The sequence below is a fragment of the Erpetoichthys calabaricus genome, chromosome 11, assembly GCF_900747795.2.
Source record: "Erpetoichthys calabaricus chromosome 11, fErpCal1.3, whole genome shotgun sequence".
In the NCBI taxonomy this organism is placed as follows: Eukaryota; Metazoa; Chordata; class Cladistia; order Polypteriformes; family Polypteridae; genus Erpetoichthys; species Erpetoichthys calabaricus.
In genome coordinates this window covers 103,609,365-103,634,593 of record NC_041404.2, presented here as the reverse complement: position 1 = coordinate 103,634,593, position 25,229 = coordinate 103,609,365, and the positions used below count along the sequence as shown (strand labels likewise).

General features: G+C 35.6%; 2 protein-coding genes across 2 annotated transcripts in view; both read right to left on the bottom strand.

The window, feature by feature from the left end:
• The window catches only part of ppfia3 (PTPRF interacting protein alpha 3), a 454,572-nt gene extending 447,033 nt beyond the window's left edge, over positions 1-7,539 (bottom strand). The window contains 1 exon segment of the mRNA XM_028813664.2: positions 7,164-7,539. The gene's annotated coding sequence lies outside the window, so the exon portion shown is untranslated.
• LOC127529574 (uncharacterized) overlaps positions 1-25,229 on the bottom strand; it is an 813,564-nt gene that overhangs the window by 668,653 nt on the left and 119,682 nt on the right. The gene's annotated exons all lie outside the window — the stretch shown is intronic.

The following is a 25,229-nucleotide window of genomic DNA, read 5'->3' as shown; positions in this document are numbered from 1 at the left end:
AGTGATTTATTATTTCAAACGCCATAACCATGTCTTTCTGCAGACGACCATAGAGAAAGCATGTGGGAATTTTTACCAGTACTGCCAAGCACAGATATGCATTCCAGGGGATATTTCCCTTGGTTCTTGAAAAGGGAGAACACTTACTATAATTTTAATAAAATCTTCTTATCTGTTTGTGAGATGTGATAAAATTATGTTTGTTTTACTGTATTGCTAAATGTTGACTTGCAATATTTTTCACTCTTTGTTTTTCATATATGTGAGAAAATAATATAGTATACACAGTGACAGTATTGTCAAGCATTCTAAAAACTCTTGTTCTGTTTATTACTCTAACATGCATAATATTTCTTGTATATACTAGCCTACAAGAAAATAGAGAAAGCACATTGTGAACGGTGCCTTAAGTTCATTATCTCTGTAAATGGCGAGGAATGAGTTGAATTCATTGGCAGATTATGTGTACAATTTTGGAGCAAAGTGTATTCATGGTTTTCAGCACAATTTAATATTTTGATGCTGATTACTTTAATTTTCAGAAAACAGTGAAGAGAAATGTGTGCTAGAAGATCACTTTGATAAGGATGGACCATATTCCCCAAAAGCACATGATGCAGGTGAAACAAGTCTTCCAAGTCTCATTGTAAAAACCAGTGAAATAGAGAAAGAACTGCGTTACTAGTAAGTGCAAGTAAGTTATTACAAATCTGTATTGCATGTTTTAGTACAGACCGTAGGTTCATGCATCACTCTACCTGTTTCTTGGACATGCTGTAATTTATATTATTTATACTTCATACATTCTCTGATAAAGTAACTGTGTTTGAGTTTAGAAAATCTTTGGACTTGACACTAGTGAAACTCCAAATAATAGATCTGTGTTGATGAGGCTGGGTTAAACCTGATAAAGTGGAGGAAACATTTGAAAATTACCAATGGGCAATTTTGCAAGTCCCAGGCCAGCATGACAGAAATCTTACAACTTGTAGAACAATTGACAAGCATGGCACTATCACCATCATTCAACCGTTGGTCCTTATAACACAGCCAACCTCTTTACTTTTAACAAATATTTATGGTACATGGTGTCCAGAGCAGCTAATATATTTAGCAGTTTGTGTCAAAGTAAATTTCTGTTGTGCTGCCTTGGTCAGCTACTGGTTACATTATAACCCCTAGTACTTCAATGTTTTTTTTTGTCCCATTTTCCCCATTCCTAAACCCTTTCAAGAAATTTTTATCATCATGGCACTGGAAGATTTTTGACAGAAACCTTAATGAGAAAGTCATACTTGCTCTACCATTTGGCCAAGGAAAACATTGCCTGAGATACTGAAAAATCTTCAATATCAACCTGTTGCTGCTAGTTCTAATATTTACAGTACATTTACAATAAATAACTTAAATTAAAGTGGTTTCCAATGAGCACACTGGTATTTATTGGGTCCCCTGTAGGGTTTTTCAGATATGTGTTTGTTGCAGCTTTTGGGCAGAAACTTACAATTAGCTAAACATTTATTTATTTTTATTCAGAAAAATAATTCTACACGAAAGCTTGTTTTTATCAGTGAGGTTTATGTCTAATTAACTGTTCAAGATACAACTACATGTGAAATGTGTCTAAAACAACTGAATTGCTCACATGGTCTCTTTTTTGAATATTTTTTCAAATTTGTGAATAGTATTTATTAGTTTCAGTGAGTACACCATGAATAGTATTTGTCATTTTCAGTGGGTATACTGTGTAATTGAGAAAAACTGTAACATTTATGTGAAACATGAAACAAAGAACTCTCAAGCACTCACATTACATATTCATATAAATAGAAAAATGAACATTTAAAATTACCATCTACCAATAATTTGGTGAATTTCCCCTTGGGATTAATAAAGTATCTATCTATCTATCTATCTATCTATCTATCTATCTATCTATCTATCTATCTATCTATCTATCTATCTATCTATCTATCTATCTATATTTGGGGATATTTACTACATAATTTAATTATTTTTTGTTTCAGTGACTAAATTTACTTTTATTTGAGTAATTTTTCTGAGCCTTTTTACTTTTAGTTGACTAGTTTCCATGTCAGAGACTTTGACTTAAGTAAACTTGTGACTGCCTAATAATACTTCTGAGAAGATTTTTTTAATACTTTTCCCACCTATGTGTGTATGTATATATACCATATACATATATGTCTTCATCCAAACTATGAAAATATGTTTGCATAATTTGGTAAATACAAATATATAAAGCATGTACTCCCCTAAATCTATCTAAGTTATTGTATTGTAGTTTTGCTGCTGTGATAGGTCTTTGCTTGCAGTTTGTTTTTACTTTTGTTATCAGAGCATGTTTCTTGTTTTATCTGGAATTTTTCTTTTGTATTAACAATAATATATGTAGGGATTGGTTATGAATAGGTTTGAGCAGGCAGATGTTTATGTATGTGTGTGTATGGTGTAAGGAATGCAGATTGTGTGTGCTGAAGTTTCTTCAGTAGATGTATGTCTTTCAAGACACACCGTTATCTTTTTTCTCTTCCTTATTAATAATAAATTCAGTGGTGCTGAATATGTATTGCTTGGTACAGGTGAATGACTATGTATCAGTATGTGTACGGTAAGGATTATAGCTGTTCGTGCATGAGGCACACTGCCAAAACTGTCAGGTACCTTGGAAGTATAAAAGCTTACCTCTAACACGTTCTTGTATATTACTTCTCTTCATCTGTCACCATTCTGCATTGGTCAAATTTCAACTGTATATGCATGCTCTGTGGACACCTATGACTATAATGCCTACCTGGCCATCTCTTCCTACAAAAAATTTCTCCAAACGTGGCTGATATCCACCCTATACCCTGCATGGAGCATGGCCATGCTATGGTTTACAGCCAAGACTGCTGCCCTGTGGCCTCCACCCAGGATGATTGCCCCTTTAAGACTACAGTGCCATGTCCACAGCCTACATCCAAGATGGCCACTGCATCTCAAACTTACACATCAAGTAGCTGAAATCTCTATTAACCAAGTTTATCATTGGCACACAACTAGCACTTGGTTCAGGGCTATTCTGCCTTGGGTGCTAAGGCCTGTTGTTTTGGTCCATACCTGTGCAGCAATGCATGTTTGGATTTTTTTTTGAAAGCCTTTACCAATTTTTAATATTTCCGTGTGGCAGAATCACAACAAGCTAACATGTAAACCATAAAAATGCAATATCTTCACTTCTTAACTATTTAGTCCTTTTCCTATTTTATTTCTTCCATTACATTTCCATGACTGAAATTTTCATTATACAGTGGCAGGACTGAACCTCTCCTTATGTCATTGATCACAAGGCAGGAATTTATCTTAATGAACCCTTCTTAATCTAGTTCAGGTAAATGGAGGACTAGAGCCTATCCAGTAGATTTGAAAAAAAGCTGGGAGCTAACTCTAAAAAAAATGTCAGCCATTAGACAGGGCAAATTCATTCACACACTGTCACTAAGTTATAAAAGCCCAATTTAATGTCACTAATCAACCTAACTTGAAAATTTCAAATACATAGCATTAAATTCTAGTGGCTTGGGAAAACCGTGCCAAAAATGAAAGAATATGTAGAATATGTAAACTGTAATTTGAATTCAGGTTCTTGAAACCATGTTGAAGTGGTGTGAAGCAAATGACTGATGTACAGGTACATATCTCCTTCAAATTCTAGTTATTATACTCAAAACTGAGCTCATATAAATATTTGTGAGATCTCTGTAAATGTAAATATCGCTTAATTTGATGTAAAACCAAATAGATGAATTTACAAGAAAGGAATATATTTGTCTATACACTGTTCTGTAGATGACAGCACATGAAAAACAGAAAACCTACCATAGATTCTCTATAGGTAAAGTTGTAATGAGTGGTTGAAAATGTAAAGCAGTGTTGAAAATCAAGAGGATTCATTCCATTATAAGTAAATTGAAATGCTTCCTTATCCACCTAAATTCAGAAATGGGTTAGGAAAGACTTTGATCAGAGTATTGAGTAATGACCAAGTGCACACTCTGGCAGAATTAAAAAAAAAATGAGATGAGAAAAACTTTCCAGGGGGAAATATCTCCATAGCATGTCACAATGGACAGCACAACTGGACAACTAGCCCAATAATATGTGGTTTCTCACAATATAAAAGTAAAACAAGGTGAATGATCTTGATTGGCCCAGAGAAGGTTTTAATTACAAAGAAAATCAGTACAAAGACATAGCTGAAATTATACACTCAAATTGATAGTGTGAGAGTAAATTGATGATTAAAATGGTGGGAAAATATTCACATCTAGATGTAAAATTTTATATGGAATAAAAAAGAGAATAGCCAATGCTATACTTCCTGGTAAAGTTGTTTTTAAAAAGCATTGACCCTGGAAGGAATACAAACAGAATTAAGAAATTGTTCTTTCACAATTTTTATAAAATACTACAAAACATAAATATCTTTTGCTCTTTTAAACTTTGGCCTGTGGTGGAAAGACTAAAGTGGAACTTAGTAAGGCTATTCACAAAAGATAGGACACAGTCAATTAATATATTGGAAATATGTAAAGAGATTAATTAATTGCAGGGTTGCAAGGGTCCAGGATACTTTCCAAAGAGTATTAAATACAAGGTAGAAACCAGAACCTGGAGTTCAGTCCATTACAGGACCCACTTACACACATACTCACACATAAAGCAATAATTCAGAGTTGTCTTTAAGCTAAAAGGTATATCTTTGGCGTGTGGGAGGAAACCAGAGAAATGCCACTTGTACACATGGTAACTTGCAAACCCCAAAGAGAACTGACAAGGCCTGGAATCAAACCCAGGTTGCTGGAGTTGTGAGGCAGCATTGCTAAGCACTGCATTACTATACTGCTCACTTGAAAAAATTATACTATGACTTGAGGCTGTCTATACGTCCCTAAATCTACACAAGCTAAGAGAATTATACGAAATGGTCTGGATTTGAAATATGACTAGACTCAAATTATAAGCAGATAATCTAATCAAATTTTACTCAGATATGTTATTATTTTATACACTTGAAGATTTAATTTATCAATTTGACTGTGTTGTACTTCTAATTCTGAAATATTTGTAAATTACAGTTTAACAACTACCTGTCAGACAAAACTCACAGTATCATGACTAGTTTGTCTGTTCTGGTTCTAAAATGTCAATAAAGTGCAATGAGAACAGATGTCATAACTGGACCTGACACTTACTGTATATAGAAGTAAACTATATCCCAAGTAGATACCCTGCCAGATGCTCACTCTAAAATATCAATGGACTCCTTTTTAAGTGATTCACTGAGCAATGTAGCCTGAATGTTTAAATTTCCTGAGTGGATTGTCAAGTAAATGACTACAATGTCCATATACCAAATTAATATAATCAAACAGAAAGTAAATTCTAAATATATACTGCAATTAAGATAGGTCATGTAGCAGTCTACATACTGAATATGAAAATATTTGAAAATGCAAATCAAAGTAATGTACTCTCGGGCGCTCATTGATTAAAAACTATAATGACGAGGAAAGTTAACAAAACGTCAGCGCTGCACTGTTGATCTCGGTCGGAATCCTTGTACATGTTGTAACAAACGATAAAAAATTGGGATTTATGTGGGCTAGCTGGGAGACGCGTTGTCATACTGCCTTGCTTTAATCACTGCGTGTAAAATCAGCGGGGACCAACGATCAAACGTTTAGATACGCAGACTAGATCTAGAGCAGAAATAACGCCACTGGAATGGATGGACATCCAGTGGACAATTGTAGGATCTTGAATTTGAATAAAAAAGTAAAATTCAACATTAAATAACATAGTCTCTTCGCCGCAGCCTTCCTGAAACGACTGTAAACTATATGCTGTCTGAGGAAGAAAGATCGAGAAGTGGGGCATTTGGACTATGAAAAGATAAAAATGAATTACATAATGTGGCTGCAGTATGGCGTGATTCTTTAAAAACAGTAGACATATATTTAATCCTTTCGATCAGTGCAGCGCGATGGTCTTCTAATAAGGGTACGAATGCAGTCTTAAAAACTGCTGCCATTACAGACTCAAAACATACAACAAAATAAATACATTGCTCTTTTTAAACCCAAGCGTCTATCAAGTGGTAAAAAATGAAAATGATAGGTGCCATCATCAACAAAACATAATGTCAGGTACTGGATGAGTGTGAGCCTACACCCAAGTGAGTGTCACATACTGTTACGGTTTTATAAACGTCGAAGCATAATATAATCCTTTCCCTCTGGCCACATTTTTTAAAGACTGGAATTGATGGATATATTAAGAAACATATCTATGCATTACCTAGGAATATATTTTGCAGGTTGGTATTTCAGATGCAATTAGCGTGTGCGCGCTCGCATGATCGTCTACTCTAAGTGCTCGTGTGTAAATTGTTCTAAGCGTGCAATCCAAATGGGATACTAAGGTTTCAGCAAGATCATCAAGATGAAGATAAAGGTCGCACCAGCGCATACACATTTAAAAAAGATGTTTGTAGGAATGGTTTAGTGTGTCGAAAACAATCTCCAGCAAACACACACATACACATTTTGTATGTTGCAAACTGTTACGTGTATGTGCAACGAAACATATGCGGCTGTCAGATCACGCGCAGTCGTCTACATTCAAGGCGATAAAACCATTATTAACACTACTCATATATAAGCATCCTTCCGCTCCAAAATACCCCTTCAGTTGCCGTACCTATTTTTTACAGGAGATTTTTGTTAATCAGCAGGCAGATTAAGACATAAGGGCGACATAATATAAGCAATAAACTGCATTCACCTACCCTTTGCGAATACACCTTAAATAAAATCAAACATTTAAAAGAACTGTTTTAAAAATACACTCTTAGCTACATCATGAGCACGCCCACCTACTAACATACATAGATATATACAGATATATTCATTTACGTAAACTTTATATATATATATATATATATATATATATATATATATATATATATATATATATATATATAGATAGATAGATAGATAGATAGATAGATAGATAGATAGATAGATAGATAGATAGATAGATAGATAGATTATCAATGTAAATTGTATAGAAAACGGTAAAAGCACTACCACGCTTACCTTTACATTCGAAGACTAATTTCAAAATCATCGCAGTTTTGGCCGCATCTCTGCATATACATATACTTATACAAATGTACTAAATTACGGTCATGTATTTCCACATATTTTTCTGATTTTTTTTTTATCTCACATGCAAAACAGGTAGAAAAAAGATGCCCATCCAATTCTGTTTTGTGCTCCCCCCCTTCTTCTGCCCCCCTACGTGTGAAAACGGGAAACGATGAGGTGCAGCTCTTAAAGGAACACGTACATGCTTAATCTTCTTCCTCACTGGGAGAAACATATTCCATAATAATGAATATTTTTCAGGAAAATGTTTAAAATGATTATATTTCTATATTTCATAAGAAAGTGCTATTGTATACTTTCATCTTGTTCTTAAATAACGTTTCTAATTTTCCTGTTTTATTTGTTTGTGCATCATATGCATATTTAGTGAATGTGTGAGTTGTTTCTGATTATATATATATATATGTGTGTGTGTGTGTGTGTGTGTGTGTGTGTGTGTGTGTGTGTGTGTGTGTGTGTTTGTGCGTGTGTATTTGTGATTAGGATGATTACAAACGTACAATTCACTACATCATCTCGTACATAAATAAACACATCGAAATACACCTGGAAACATATTCGACTTATTTTTTTATATATATATTCTATTTTAATTCTGTTAAAAACGTTCAAGTTAGACTAATCTTTAATGTTAACCTGGTATTAAACAGAGTCTGTGATTAGTGACTGACGGGCATGACGACCATTCATGTTTAAGGAAGGGGAGCGTGTCAATTGAACGAACGGGGCCTGAGTCTGAGGCGGAGCGTGAAACAAAGTCAAATTAGAATTTTCAGTTGGCCGATCGGAGAGAAGGTGGGGTTGAGTTAAAGGGACGGAAAGGATGGGGGTGGGCCGCGTTCGAGGTGATGTAATTTCTTTTAAAGGGTGATGTCATTTAAAGCGCTATAATGGGACACTTGCATTACATGGCATCTAGAAAAGGATCAAACATTTAGAAATGTGTAAATAAAAGCGACTAAGCCAGTGACGGTTCTAACTAACCCAGGTATGAGACGCGGGTTTATTGATGTTACAAATAACAGAGAAGGTAACTTGGCTCATGCTCATTCAAAAATGAGAAGTGGGCCAATCCCGTGACGTCATGGCATATGAAACGCATTTTATGAATAAAGAAAGGACTAATGTCCATTTTAACTTGAATAAAAATGAAAAGTGAGTTGACATCAGTTATATCAAACAAACTGAAATATAGATCGCGTAAAGGATATAAATATAGGTCGTTATAAAAGACAAACGCAACATTAAGTAAAACATGACTCTTCTCTCCCCCCTTCTTGTGCAATCTATGTTAACGGCTATAAAGAAAACATATATTGGTGAGAGAAATAGACGGAGAAGTGGAACAACGAAAATCCGGAGATATTAAAGAAACGTCTAATTTCGCTAAGAAAAATGAGTTAGCGTGTTTGTTAAAACAAGAAGGCATATGTATCATGATGTTCCATGAGTGTAGCACGACAGTCTGACAAAAGATACGTGAAGAGTGTACCATTGCTGCTATTATAAGCACATACACAATTATCAAAATTAACATGTGCCTCTTCAGAAAATAAAAGAAAATAAAACAAATAAATAAATAAGGATTTATTTGGGTATTATTTTAATAGTGCAGGTAAGCAAACAGTCGTATTTATGGAAATGCAAAGCACTCTCTGCTACGTTACTGATATGCTAAATCCTTCCATATTCCTTGTGAAACAGCAAAGTGCAGTACAGGTTCTTGAAATTGCCAGAGCTTAACGTGATGACTGACCACCTTCAAACATGAGATGCATGCCAGGAATCAATATGCAATGGCAGTGTTTCCCAAACTCTGTGCTGGGGACCCATGTGGCTGCAGGTTTTTGTTCCAACCAGCTTCTGTTTTTAATTGGACTCCTGGGCTAATTAAGTGATGTGTTATTTCCCAAGTTCTGTGTTTTGGGAACAATGTAGAAATTAGAAAACTAAGTTTGGTTAAAAAAAAAATTAACTAAATAAATATTAAAATGTACCTAGCAGTTATATGGAAATAATGTATAATTTTTCTTTTTAACAGTATTTTCATCTTGATTTTCATTCTACTTTTCAAGGTGTTCTAATTGTTTAATTACTCCATTATTTACAAATTAGTGGGTCTGACACTAAAGTAGTAGCCTTTGATTGTTCAGTGTTGTTTGCCGGCATCTCTGCTCTGCTCGTTTTTAATTGTCAATAATAAGATACAACAAAGGGGGAAAACTGCACAGAGAAAGGGCAAAATATAATGAAATTAACAAAAGAGAGTTAAGCATTTAAATCTATAGAAAAAGCAGAAATATTACTAAATGTCTTATAAATGTAAAAATCATGCCGCTGTGCTTTTCTGAATGAAGAATAGGAGAAAAAAATACCAGCTAATTAAATGAGATCAGTGTTACCAGGTGTTGTCACTGATTAGGAATCTGGTTGGACAAAAAACCTGCAGTCACAGTGGGTACCCAGGACTTAGTTTGGGAAACATTGTGCTATGGGATACCAGTCTATCACTGGTACATTTAGAGCTGCCATTTAACACTTTCATCTTTAGAATATGGGAGAAAACTCGAGACACTGTAGAACATGCAGACTTCACTCAAATAATGACAGGACACCTATTCAAATCCAGGTATTTGGAGGCAGCATCACTATCCAACATGCATCAGAGTATTTTTATTTAATTTATGAAGAATAATTAATAATCACGTAGTACTATTAACCATATCAGTTTCTGCTATCCTGTTCTTTGTAATGACATTTAATTAAACATAATGCTATAAATACACTTGCCTCTCCATTTAATCAATTAAAATATACAAAATGCCCAAACTTTTCATAGAATGAAGAATACCAATAGTTACTATTTTGTGTCATAAAAAAGACTGCACAAAGTAGGAAACATATTAGTATAAAGTTTTACTAAAATATATCAGTGTAAATTTGACATATGTTCTCAGCCATTCAGCACTGAGTATTTAGTGGCACCAAGTGCTAGTTGTGTGCCAATGATAAACTTGGTTAATAGAGATTTCAGCTACTTGATGTGTAAGTTTGAGATGCAGTGGCCATCTTGGATGTAGGCTGTGGACATGGCACTGTAGTCTTAAAGGGGCAATCATCCTGGGTGGAGGCCACAGGGCAGCAGTCTTGGCTGTAAACCATAGCATGGCCATGCTCCATGCAGGGTATAGGGTGGATATCAGCCACGTTTGGAGAAATTTTTTGTAGGAAGAGATGGCCAGGTAGGCATTATAGTCATAGGTGTCCACAGAGCATGCATATACAGTTGAAATTTGACCAATGCAGAATGGTGACAGATGAAGAGAAGTAATATACAAGAACGTGTTAGAGGTAAGCTTTTATACTTCCAAGGTACCTGACAGTTTTGGCAGTGTGCCTCATGCACGAACAGCTATAATCCTTACCGTACACATACTGATACATAGTCATTCACCTGTACCAAGCAATACATATTCAGCACCACTGAATTTATTATTAATAAGGAAGAGAAAAAAGATAACGGTGTGTCTTGAAAGACATACATCTACTGAAGAAACTTCAGCACACACAATCTGCATTCCTTACACCATACACACACATACATAAACATCTGCCTGCTCAAACCTATTCATAACCAATCCCTACATATATTATTGTTAATACAAAAGAAAAATTCCAGATAAAACAAGAAACATGCTCTGATAACAAAAGTAAAAACAAACTGCAAGCAAAGACCTATCACAGCAGCAAAACTACAATACAATAACTTAGATAGATTTAGGGGAGTACATGCTTTATATATTTGTATTTACCAAATTATGCAAACATATTTTCATAGTTTGGATGAAGACATATATGTATATGGTATATATACATACACACATAGGTGGGAAAAGTATTAAAAAAATCTACTCAGAAGTATTATTAGGCAGTCACAAGTTTACTTAAGTCAAAGTCTCTGACATGGAAACTAGTCAACTAAAAGTAAAAAGGCTCAGAAAAATTACTCAAATAAAAGTAAATTTAGTCACTGAAACAAAAAATAATTAAATTATGTAGTAAATATCCCCAAATATAGATAGATAGATAGATAGATAGATAGATAGATAGATAGATAGATAGATAGATAGATAGATAGATAGATAGATAGATTGTGTAGTAAGGAGTGTACTATACTTTATATGGCAAATTTAATATCATACAAATTTAGCCTATACAGGTGTAGGAAATATTAAAAATCTGAAGTTATTATTAATGTACACTTCCATCAAAAAGGGCCTGACATCAAAGGCAAAACACATTGTAATCCCCTGCCCTGAAATGAGATTTCAAGTTGTAGAAGCAGATGACATGCTTTTGTTGTTAAAAATTCACAAGGATAATTAAAATATGAATTCAATAAGGCTGCTATGTTTTATCAACTATACATAGTCTCAGTAGAAATCTTTACATGCAAAGCCGCAACTGTCAATATTTCTATTAATTGTCAAAAAATTAACTCATTATATGTTAAAATTCCGCAACATAGAACAAATATGGCAAATATATCAATACAAAAATAGAGATTCCTTAGTTAAAAAAAAATAAAAGTAAAGTATGCTCTCAAGTAACAGGCTTAAACGCTAAAATAGTATTTCTACAGGAGACCCACTTACTAACCAAGGATCAGTTCAGATTACAAAAAGACTGGACTGGCCAAATGTTCCATTCTAGCTTTATAAAGAAAACTAGAGGGGTGGGAATTCTCATACATAGAACAGTTCCATTTGTAGCATCAGAGGTAGTGTCGGACCCTGAAGGGAGATATGTGATGGTCATGGGCAACTTATATAACAGTAAAATGATTTTGATAAATTTTTATGCACCCAATGTTGATGATAAGGAATTCATGCAAAATCTATTTGCATCCATTCCCAATGTGAACACTCATAAAATTATAATGGCTGGGGACTTTAATTGTGTTTTAAATCCACTCTTAGATAGGACTCCTGTGACAGGGGGGACGACATCTAATACTGCAAAGATAATTACACAGTTTTTAAATGATCACAACTTATCAGACCCCTGGAGGTTTCTTAACCCAAACTCAAGAACATATTCGTTCTACTCACCAGTGCATTATAGCTACTCAAGAATTGATTATTTTTTTATAGATAATAATTTCCTGCCTACAATTAAATCATGCAAATATGACACAATTGTTATCTCTGACCATGCCCCTCTAGTCTTGGAGCTAAAATCAATAAGCCCCTCATACTCACCTCGCAGATGGCGTCTTAACCCTCTTTTATTGGCAGACGAGAACTGCACAGAATTTATATCCAAACAAATCAGCTTCTTCCTAGAGACAAACACGCCCACAGAGGTTTCTGCAGGAACACTCTGGGAAATCTCTAAAGGCCTTCTTAAGAGGCCAGATTATTTCATATCTTTCCCATAGAAATAAATTAGAAACCAAGAAAGTGTCAGAGCTAAGAAATGAAATTACTAGAATAGATGAAGAACAAGCCAGGCGTCCAAGTGAAGCTCTTCACAGGAAAAGGCAGGCCTTGCATACAGAACTTAACATCTTAACAACTAAAGAAACTGAACAACTTATTTATAAGTCTAGACAGCATTACTATGAACACGGAGAAAAAGCTAATAAGCTTTTAGCTCAACAAATTCATAAACAAGAAGTTCACAATGCAATACCAGTAATCACCAACAAGAATGGAGAAGAAATCATCGACCATAATAAAATAATGCACACATTTAGAGATTACTATAAGTCTTTATATTCCACTGAGCCCAAAGAAGACAACACGCAATCTAATGCATTTCTGGATAATTTACAAATACCACAAATAGATGCTTTAAGTGCTGAGGAACTGGATAAACCTCTAACGCTAACAGAATTACTAGACGCTATAAAGTCACTACAAAGCGAGAAATCATCAGGCCCTGATGGTTACCCCGTAGAGTTTTATAAGAAATTCTCCACTCAGCTAGCTCCACTCTTATTGGTAACATTTACAGAAGCTAAAGACCACCAAATACTACCTCAAACATTTCGACAAGCATTAATCACCGTCTTTCCTAAACAAAATAAGGACTTGTTACAATGTGCATCATATAGACCAATTTCACTCCTGAATAATGATGTTAAGATACTCTCAAAAATCCTAGCTAGAAGGATGGAGAAAGTGCTGCCCTCGGTAATATCCCAAGATCAAACTGGATTTATTAAAGGCCGACATCTATCTTCAAATCTCCGACGCTTGTTTAATGTTATATATTCACCAGCAAAATCAAACACCCCAGAGATATTACTATCATTAGACGCAGAAAAGGCATTTGACATGATCGAATGGAATTACCTTTTCACTGCACTGGAGAAATTTGGGTTTGGCCCAAATATTTGTGCTTGGATCAAACTACTGTATACCAGTCCAGAAGCTTCAGTTTGTATTAATAAAATTTGCTCAGACTACTTTAAACTAGAACGTGGTACCAGACAAGGATGTCCCTTGTCGCCACTGTTGTTTGCAATCGCTATTGAACCACTGGCGGTTCGCTGCCGAAATTCTTATCAGATAAAGGGGATTGTCAGAGAAGGACTGGAACAGAAAATTTCTCTATATGCAGATGATATGGTCTTATATATATCGGACCCAGAAAACACTGTCCCTGCTGTTTTAACAGCACTAACAGAATTTCAAAAGATATCTGGTTTTAGAATTAATCTGAATAAAAGTATACTCTTTCCAGTGAACTCACAAGCATATAATATTAGATTAGACACCCTACCTTTTACCATAGCAGATCAGTTTAAATACCTAGGGGTAAATATCACAAGTAAACATAAAGCTCTTTATCAACAAAATGTTGGCGTCTGTATGGAAAAAATTAAGCAAGACTTGCATAGATGGTCAACCCTTCATCTCACTCTAGCCGGAAGAATTAACATTGTTAAGACGAATATCCTTCCTAAACTTCTCTTTTTATTTCAAAACATTTCAATATATATCAATAAATCGTTTTTTAAACAATTAGATTCAATAATAACCTCATTCATTTGGAACTCAAAACACCCACGTATCCGAAGAGCGACCCTACAAAGACCTCAGGCAGAAGGTGGCATGGCTTTACCTAATTTTCAGTTTTATTACTGGGCAGCAAACATACAAGCCATAAAAACCTGGACACAAATAAATGCACATACCCAGGCTTGGTCTGCAATAGAAGTAAAATCCTGTAGTACTTCTTTATATTCCCTGCTCTGCTCTCCAATAAATGAAAGTTATCGCAAATATACTAATAACCCAATTGTGCTTTACTCACTCAGAATATGGAACCAAATTAGGAAGCATTTTAAGATGGAAAATCTTTTATCAGTGGCACCTCTGCAAGGGAACCACCTCTTTCAACCTTCGCAAGTATATCCAGTTTTTAATACCTGGAAAAGTTTTGGGATTAAAATGCTCAGAGATCTTTATATAGACAACATATTTACATCTTTTGAACAATTACGTTCAAAATTTAACCTCCCAGCTACACATTTCTTTTACTATCTTCAAATTAGAAATTTTGTTAAACAGAAATTGCCCGATTTCCCCCACCTTGCACCCGCCACAATGCTGGAAAAAATACTGCTCAATTCCGAGGAAACAAACACTATTTCCGCAATATATAAAATCTTATTAGAGTCCCTACCTTTCAAAGACCCAAGAGGACATTGGGAAGAAGATCTCTTAATCAATATATCAGAAAAGGAGTGGAAGGTAGCAAAGCAGAGAATTCACTCGAGTTCTATATGCGCAAAGCATAGAATTATTCAACTAAAAATTATATATCGAGCTCATCTGTCTCGCTTAAAACTGTCCAAAATGTTTCCAGGCCAGGATCCAACCTGCGAGCGCTGCAACCAAGCTCCTGCCTCACTGGGTCACATGTTCTGGGCCTGCACCAAACTAACATCATTTTGGACAAAAATTTTTAAGTGCTTCTCAGACAGCCTTAGTATCACAATCCCTCCTAACCCATTAACAGCTGTGTTTGGTGTCCTTCCAGATGGACTGGAATTGGAGAAGGACAAGCAAACGGTGATTGCATTCACTACACTCTTGGCACGCAGACTTATTTTGTTAAATTGGAAGAATCCTAATTCTCCTCTTATAAGTCAGTGGGAAACCGATGTTTTATATTATTTGAAATTGGAAAAAATCAAATTTTCAGTTAGAGGATCTGTACAAAATTTTTTCAAAACATGGCAGGATTTAATCAATATTATTTTAGAATAAGAGAAATAACTATTATTGCATTTAACTCCCTTCTCCATCTCTTATTTATATAGATATTTACTTCTCCCCTTCTTTTGTCTAATGTTGCCTTATTAAAAAGCTTAAAGAAATTTTCCTTTAGCTAAGCTCTCCTTCTCAGGGGTGGGGTTTGATTTGTTTTCAAATTTGTTGGGTTATAAATTGATCTGTTTGTATGGAATGATTACAATGAAAATTAATAAAATAAAAATATTAAAAAAATAAATAAATAAATAAAATGGGCTGCAGCTGTCTTCAAAGTAATAAAGGGGAAGGCTCGCCAGTGTGTAAGTAGGTGGCGAGCATTAAAGAGCCATGATCAGGCACAAAGGGGTGTAAGGGCAGATAAAATAGTAGCAAGTTAGTTAGCAGCAGATATTCACAAAGCAAGGTTTTTTTTTTTTTTTTAGATTGAACAGTTCTTAGATGTCAAAAGATAGAGCAGTCAAGGAGGGTGGCAGAGTAACAGTTCATTAATACGAAGGTCTACTAACGGTGCATGTGAAAAGCTTTTAAGGAATAAGAGGAGTGCTAAGTTTGGAGAACAGACAAGAGAAAAGTAAATTAACCTCACAGAAGAGCAAACAGCAGGCAGTCGAGAGGGAGAAGATTATAAGATCTTAGGGTCCAGAAGGTGTAAAATACCTGTAGCAGTTCTATCATCTAATTTCTTTGGATTAATTTTTTTTAGTTTCACCATTTAAGTTAAATTATTTAAATTTAATTAAAAAGGGCAGTTTTAGTAATCCTAAATCAAATTTAGACAATGAGGCTAGTACAATGCAAGTCCAGTTGGATGTTGGACTTTTTAGATGATGACTTGGAGGAGCCAGTCTCCTATGAGGGCTACATTGCAGGAGATGCCAGCTGATCCAGCACCTTGAGCTCAGGGTCGCTGAATTAGAAGAGGAGTTGGCTGGCCTGCGGTGTAGTAGAGATCTGGCAGACTTGGCCTAGGTGTCCTATAGAGAGATAGTGTGCATTCCTAAAGTAGTGCAGGAGGAGAATTCAGACCAGACAGGTAGACATAGGTGGGTCACAGTCAGAAGGCGTAAGGTAAAGGGTGCACACTGTCTTGGGGCATCAAACCTAAAATTGGAAGTGTTAAACCATATTCAGGTCCTTGCGGAGCTAGACGGTGTCCCTGAAGATTCTGAGGTGGTAGGCAGGAATGAGGAGCCTCAACAGGCCACCTCAAAACTAGTTCCCAGAAAGAGAAAGGTATTGATAGTTGGGAACTCAATCATTTGGGGGATTGAAGTGCAAATTTGCTCCAGAGACAGAAAGTCTTGCATGATGTGTTGCCTTCCGGGTGCACAGGTGGGAAACCTCCCTGGAAGGATGGACTGGTTCTTGGCCAGAGCAGGGGTGGATCCAGTTGTCATTGTCCATGTTGGAACATATGACTTACACAGGGGTAGTTTGTTAGTTCTGAAATCCATATTTAAAGAGGTGCCAGGCTGAGGAGCAGAACTAACAAGGCAGTCTTCTCTGAAGTTCTATCTGTGCCATGCACCAGTCCAGGTAATATTTTGGCTCAAATCTTGGTGCAGAGTAGAAGGGTATAGGTTTATGGGGCATTGGGACTCCTTTTGCAACAGATGGGACCTGTTCCGCTGTGATGGGTTAGATCTGATCTGGAGGGGCACCAATATGTTAGAGAGGTGTATGAGTAGGATAGTCAAGGATTGTTTAAACTAGGGAATGAGGTGGTAGGGAGTTTAGGACAGGCCAGGTTTAGAACTGTATGTGGTGGAACAAACAATATTGTAAAAATAAAAATACATAGTAATGTAAATTCTAACCCAACATTTAAATATAAATGTAAAAGGAGTAACACATTAAAAATAGCTTGCCTTAATGCTAGGAGTATCAAAAATAAAACAAGTGAGTTGGGGTTGTTTGTAGCAGAGCATAATTATGATAACAGCAATAACATATAGCATAATATAGCAATAACAGAAACCTGGCTAAATAACAATGATGTGGTGAGTATAACATAGAGGGATGCACATTTTTAGGAAGAATAGATAGAACAGAAAAGGAGGTGGGGTTGCTGTTTATGTCAAACAGAATTTAAACGCAACTCCTCTTCAGTTGGACAATGAGCCCCATCTCAGTGAGGACGTGTGGCTTTGCCTGGAAAGCATTAAGAAAAGATTTCTTATTTTAGGAGTGTGTTATAGACCACCAAATGCAGACAGTAATTTTAACATACATCTTTTTAGTAATATTAAAAAGGAAAGTTTACAGGGGAATATTATAGTCATGGGGTACTTTACTTCTAAAAACTGCTCTTGTGCTCCACCATTTTTCTAGGTTATCCCAGTTAATATTCAGATAGTTAATCAGTGACTGTTTTTTAACTCAGTATATCAAAGCACCAAGGCGGGGTAAAACCTGTCTAGGTTTAGTTTTTTGTAATAATCAGGACAGAATTCAGGTTGTAGTGGTGATTGAACCACTAGGGTCAAATGACCATAATATAATACAATTCTCAGTGCTTTGTAAGAGTGCGGATACAAAGACTAAAACTGTTAAGTGTAACTTTGGTAGGGCAAATTTTGAGCAAATGTGGCAGTGTGTAAGGAGGATAGACTGGGATATGCTTTTAAGAGTGGAACAGGTTTAAAAATGTATTACAGGTAATGCAAGACAGATACATACCTAAATCTGGAATTAATAGGAAATTTAAAAAACAAAAGTCTGCAGTGGGTTAATAAAGAGTTAAAACGAAGCTGCAAAGGAAAAAAAATGACCGTATAAAGTATACAAGACTAATAACTCCAATGTGAGTTGTAGGGCATATGAGAACACAAGGCAACCATTAAGAAGGATCTTGGGGAGGCTAAAAGACAGTTGGAGAGAAATTTAGCAGATAAGGCAAAAGATGACCCAAACAGAATTTTTCAGTATTTTAGTAGTAAAAGAACAGTGAAGGAGGAGGTGAAAATACAGACAGTGAAACAGCAGAGATGAGGTCTTCACAAGTGAGGAAGTAGATAAATTCCCAGAGGTAAATGGGACTACTAAGGAGGTACTGACTAATTTGGAAATTGTAGAGGAAGAAGTACTGCTCAGATTAAATAGGCTGAAATCAAATGAATCTCCAAGGCCAGAGAATATGTATCCTCAAGTTCTTAAGGAGGCTAGTGAGTACATATATAAACCCTTGACACATATTTTTAGGAAGTCGCTGCACACTGTGGAAATTCCGAAGGACTGGAAAATGGCAAGTATTATCCCAATATATAAAAAGAGTGACCAGGCAGATCTAAGCAACTAAGCAAGTAAGGTTAACATGCATCACAGGAAAATTAATGGAAGGAATTATTAAGGATAAAATTGAGCAGCACATGGTAAGTACAGAAGTAATCTGGAATCTGTTGAATCATTACAGAGCGACTTGGACAATATACAGGCTTGTGCAGATCTGTGGCAGATGAAGTTTAATGTCAGTAAATGTAAAGCATTAAAACAGTAAAGTAGACACAGTTGGAAATTTTGCACAAACATTAGGAAGTTTTTCTTTACACAGAGAACCACAGACACTTGGAATAAGCTACCAAGTAGTGTGGTAGACTGTAGGAATTTAGTGACTTTCAAAACTAACTTGATGTTTTTTTAAAAGAATTAAGTTGATAGGACTGGCAAGCTTTGATGGGCTGAATGGCCTGTTCTCATCTAGATTGTTCTAATGTTCTAATGTTCTTTGATTTTGCTGTGTTTCTACTGGATTTCAACATATGATAACAGTTTTTTATTTTTATGTGAAAATCTATAAGCAGCACTGTAGCCACAATGGTTTCAAACTGAAGTTATTACTGTCTGATTATTGGTAACTGGACCCTTCATCAACTGCAAAGTGCCTCATGCTCTCCCTCACTGGAACGAGATTTAAATTTATGAAAATAAGTTAAATATTTTATTATTGTATATGCATTATACTAATTACAATTCGAAAACAGCATAAATAACCAATTTTTAAGAACTCAAACCAAAGTTATTATGTCTAAATAGCAAAGTAGACAACTGTTGAACAAGCTACAGTAACATTCTTGTGATTGTTCTAAACACCTTAATACAAATATTGAAAAATAAAAAAAATGTAGGCAGGTATTACAGGAGTTATCAAAAGATAAGTAGAACTATAATTTTGAAGGATTTTTTTTTTTTTTTGCTAAGCCTTTCATGTAACCAATTCCTAGGTGTTGCATGCACCACACACTCATCATTAATTCTCAGTGTTGAGCTTTTTGAAACCAAACATTTTGCAAGCACTCTTATTTCAAAACAGAGCATTACTGTCAAATTAGAAACTGACATATGTGCTAAATGCATCTCATATTACGCTCTAAAGGGGAACTTCTTTTTAAAAATTATGCCACCTGTTATTCTTTTGTTTAACTGGGCACTGCTTTGTTTACAATACAGCAAGTGGCTTTCAGAAGTTTACTGTGGTAATTTTTGGTGAAATTAATTATTAACCTTTTTTTCATCATTTATGCTGTATTTTAAGCACCATTGCAAGTTAAAGATCAATTCACTTACATGGGTTTTTGTACATTAATTCTTGTATGCAGCTAATTCCACAGTTTTTGGAATGCAGGATATACTGTATAATAAAGCTGCTTTGTCTTATGTCCCTGAGATTGGAGATAAATAAAATCGTACAGATAATCTTGATAGGAGAGCTCAGAATTTCACATATATTAATGTAATGTATACTTCACCCTCCATAAACTCACTGATGTCTGATACTATGAATGTTGACCCTACATTTGCATTGTGGCTGTACACACAGAGCATGAACACTGAGGTAAACACTGGGCTTAGACCGAACAATATACATTTGACTATCCGGTATGTGTGCTTTCATTTGTCACTCCAGTTCTACCTCCAGTGAAAGTTCAACACACTTAAACAAATATGCACACTCACACAACCAAAATGCCTACCAGAGTGTCTCATCCTAGCTGTGACACTTCATCAGAATCTGTAATAGAAGGTACAGTATACAGGAAGAGACATTGTTTTCCTGCCACTAGCAGTATGAGATTCTGTGTTCATCTCATAAGAGAAAAAAAGGCAAAATACTGAAGTAACAAAAGAAAAATGAGGTATCATAGGCAGCCTAAGTCAAAGAAAGATATGTGGGGTCGGGGTTACATTTATTTTAAACTCTTAATAATAATAATTGTTATAATAATAATAATCATAATAATAGCAATAATAATAATTATTAGATAGATAGATAGATAGATAGATAGATAGATAGATAGATAGATAGATAGATAGATAGATAGATAGATACTTTATTAATCCCAAGGGGAAATTCACATTATCCATCCATTTTCCAACCCGCTGAATCTGAACACAGGGTCACGGGGGTCTGCTGGAGCCAATCCCAGCCAACACAGGGCACACGGCAGGAACCAATCCCAGGCAGGGTGCCAACCCACCGCAGATAATTATTATTGTTGATATTATTATTATTATTATTATAATTCTTTACATTTGTATAGCATTTTTCTCACTATTCAAAAGCATTTTTCAAATTGAGTTGGGAGCCACTTCACCCAACAGCCATTTTTGTGCCAATATGCTCACCACGCATTAGCTATTAGGTGGTGAAGCAATGATAGAGAGCTAGCCAATTGGAGACAGGGTATGATTAGGGGGCCAGAATGACTAAGCCATGGAGGGCAATTTAGCCTGGACATAGGGATACACCTTGCTCTTTATGAAGGATGCCCATGGATCTTTTATGACCACAAAGAGGCATGACAAATAAGAATATATTTTGTCTCATAAAGTGCCGAAAACCTCCCTGAAATTTTCTTTTCAGTCATTTGTCATTAATTCTTCATAAAAAAGGGTGCAATGCACTAGGATTAAGATCAAGTAAAAGGCTTGAATGACCATTGTGAGGTTCATAACATCAAATATAAGCTGAACATCTATTGACTACACAGTATTTTTATTACACAAGTGGGAGGGACACAATGTTTTGCGGCCCTGTCAGCCACTTCAGGCAAGTGGATGAATGAAAGCTGCTTAGGATACTATGAATAAGTAACAACCCTGAGTCCTAAACCTTAATGGTCAATCTCTGTGATCTGTAATACACCACAATCTGCCTCATATCAGTTCTAGAAAAACTTGTAGAAAAAAAATTCTAAAAAATGAATTCCTAAACATTCAGATGATATGCCTAAAAGGTGTCTTTTAAAAATGAATAGTCAGTAGGAATTTGAGTGTACACTATGTGCTTTGATGTTGTTCTCTCTAGCCATGTGAAGAAAACATATGTATGGAAAAAAGTAGGCAATCCATATCCATATATAATCCATATATCCAATTCTCCTAGCAGTAGTTCAATTAAAAACACAGCAATATTTACCTTTGTCATTTATTTATCAAACTTTAATCTTTAAACTCTGCTACACAAAATGGCCTTACCACTGCACCCATCTTCAACATCTAAACATCTTTGCAAACAATTTAAATAGTACCTTACCCGTAAATATGGCATATGGGATGGATGGCCATTTAACGAGAAGGGGGAATAGTACCTTATCTGGACGGAAGGCTCCTGAGTTATGTCCAAGGGAAAGAAAGGCACCAGACCCAAAAAGGACTTCTTGGGAGAAGGGAAAGACATCCTGACTAGGAATTGCATACCGGGTTGGAAGCCCCAGGCAATTCGAAAGGTGTCCTGACTGAACATGTTTCGAGAACCTTCCCTGGCCAAGAAAAAAGGACAGGGAAGGACTATCTCTGAGGGGTGTTTATTCCCCCCAGGTGCTAGATGGCAGCAGCCCTCCATATTGGTGCCCATTTGGGAACCAGCAGCCGGGAGTTGTAGTCCAGCAGCACAGCCCTTTTAGGATCCATGGGTGCTGCAAAAGGGCACTTGCAGGGAGATAAGCTTCCTTTATATACGTGTCTTCTGTGTGATCCGGAAACCCTGGAAATGGAAGTAGTCCCGGGTCCTCAATAAAAGGGACCACACTAACTTGTCCAGGTGAGTTGGAGCTGGGAGGAAGACAAGCAACACTCAACTGAAGGAGGGCAGTGTGGTGGAGAGAAGATATGTAATTTTGAGGAGAGAAAACCTGTTACTTTGTGGAGGTATTGTGGTTAATAAACTATCCTTTATTTGAACCTGGGTCTGTATTGTGTGACTGTATTGGGGTTGGGGACTCTATTATTCTATAATTTTATATATATATATATATATATATATATATATATATATATATATATATATATATACGAGACTTTTTCAGAGAGATACTTTCACGTCCTGTGAGTCAAGACTTTGTGCTAAGAGATTTAACCATGCCCGGGGCCGTAAATAAAAGACAAAGAGTAGATGACAAAGTAGAACTATCTAAAAAATTATAGTAAAGATTGCATTAGTGCAAACAAACAGAAATTATTACTTGGTGAAATAATGGAACAGAGTGAGAAAAGAGAGCAAATATATTTTTCAGATTTAAGCTTTAACTCGGAGACTTGTAGATCGTCTAATTCATGTTGCCATCAGGGAAAAGTAGTGTTTCTTCCCAATGAAGACGCTTATCAGCGAGAATTAAAAGATTTGTTATTCGGTGAAAGTGAAATCCACACACATGAGCAGCAGAGACGTGAAGTGGATGGTGCGTAGTGCAGGCGAGCAGGAGGCGAAGACCATTAGTATTTTTAATTATATAAAGCTATATATAAGCTGCCATTTAACACTTTCATCTTTGGAATATGGGAGAAAACTTGAGACACTGTAGAACATGCAGACTTCACTCAAATAATGATAGGTCACCTATTCAAATCCAGGTATTTGGAGTCAGCATCACTAACCAACATGCATCAGAGTATTTTTATTTAATATATGAAGAATAATTAATAATCATGTAGTACAATTAACCATATAAGTTTCTGCTCTCCTGTTCTTTGTAATATTTAATTAAACATAATGCTATAAACACACTTGCCTCTCCATTTAATCAATTAAAATATACAAAATGCCCAAACTTTTCATAAAATGAAGAATACCAATAGTTACTATTTTGAGTCATAAAAAAGACTGCACAAAGTAAACATATTATTAGTACAACGTTTTACTAAAATATACCAGTGTAAATTTGACAGATGTTCTCAGCCATTCAGCACTGAGTATTTAGTGGCACCAAGTGCTAGCTGTGTGCCAATGATATACTTGGTTAATAGAGATTTCAGCTACCTGATGTGTAGGTTTGAGAGGCAGTGGCCATCTTGGATGTAGGCTGTGGACGTGGCACTGCAGTCTTAAGGGGGCAATCATCCTGGATGGAGGTCACAGGGCAGCAGTCTTGGCTGTAAACCATAGCATGGCCATGCTCCATGCAGGGTATAGGGTGGATATCAGCCTTGTTTGGAGATTTTTTTTGTAGGAAGAGATGTCCTAACTTTAAGGCAGAGCACATGTCAGGCAAGGATGGCCAGGTAGGCATTATAGTCATAGGTGTCCAATTGAAATTTGACCAATGCAGAATGGTGACAGATGAAGAGAAGTAATATACAAGAACGTGTTAGAGGTAAGCTTTTATACTTCCAAGGTACCTGACAGTTTTGGCAGTGTGCCTCATACACGAACAACTATAATCCTTACCGTACACATACTGATACATAGTCATTCACCTGTACCAAGCAATACATATTCAGCACCACTGAATTTATTATTACTAAGGAAGAGAAAAAAGGTAACGGTGTGTCTTGAAAGACATACATTTACTGAAGAACTTCGGCACACACAATCTGCCTTCCTTACCCCATACACACACATGCATAAATATCTGCCTGCTCAAACCTATTCATAACCAATCCCTGCATATATTATTATTAATACAAAAGAAAAATTCCAAATAAAACAAGAAACACGCTCTGATAACAAAAGTAAAAACAAAAAACAAACTGCAAGCAAGGACCTATCACAACAGCAAAACTACAATACAATAACTTTATTACGTATTTACCAAATTATGCAAACATATTTTCTTAGTTTGGATGAAGACATATAGGTATATGGTATATATACATACACACATAGGTGGGAAAAGTATTAAAAAAATCTACTCAGAAGTATTACTAGGCAGTCACAAATTTACTTAAGTCAAAGTCTCTGACATGGAAACTAGTCAACTAAAAGTAAAAAGACTCAAATGAAAGTAAATTTAGTCACTGAAACAAAAAATAATTAAATTATGTAGTAAATATCCCCAAATATCCATGCTGTGCACTGGAACGAATAAACAGAAGAGCTCCTTACTCTTGAATATGCTACGTACAGTACATACTAATTGCATATGAGTAAAACATCCTGTGACTAAGATTTTGTTGATGGTCATTGCAAAAAACAATTTTAGAGCACAGTATTTTTTTGCGTTTAAACAAGTATTACTAATGGGAATTCTGGGAATAATATAATTTCAGATTTAAATCCAATACCATGATCTGCAATCTTGTACCATTACAAAGTTTTGGAGGGTTTAGATTTAAAGCAACATACACTGAATCATGGTTTCCTTTAACTTATCACATACAGCATTGGCATTTACAGACTGCACAACTATATGTGCCATGGAATGAACTCAATGTTTTAAACATTGTACAGATAAGAACAGTTGAAAAAAAATAATATAGAGAAGTATGTACA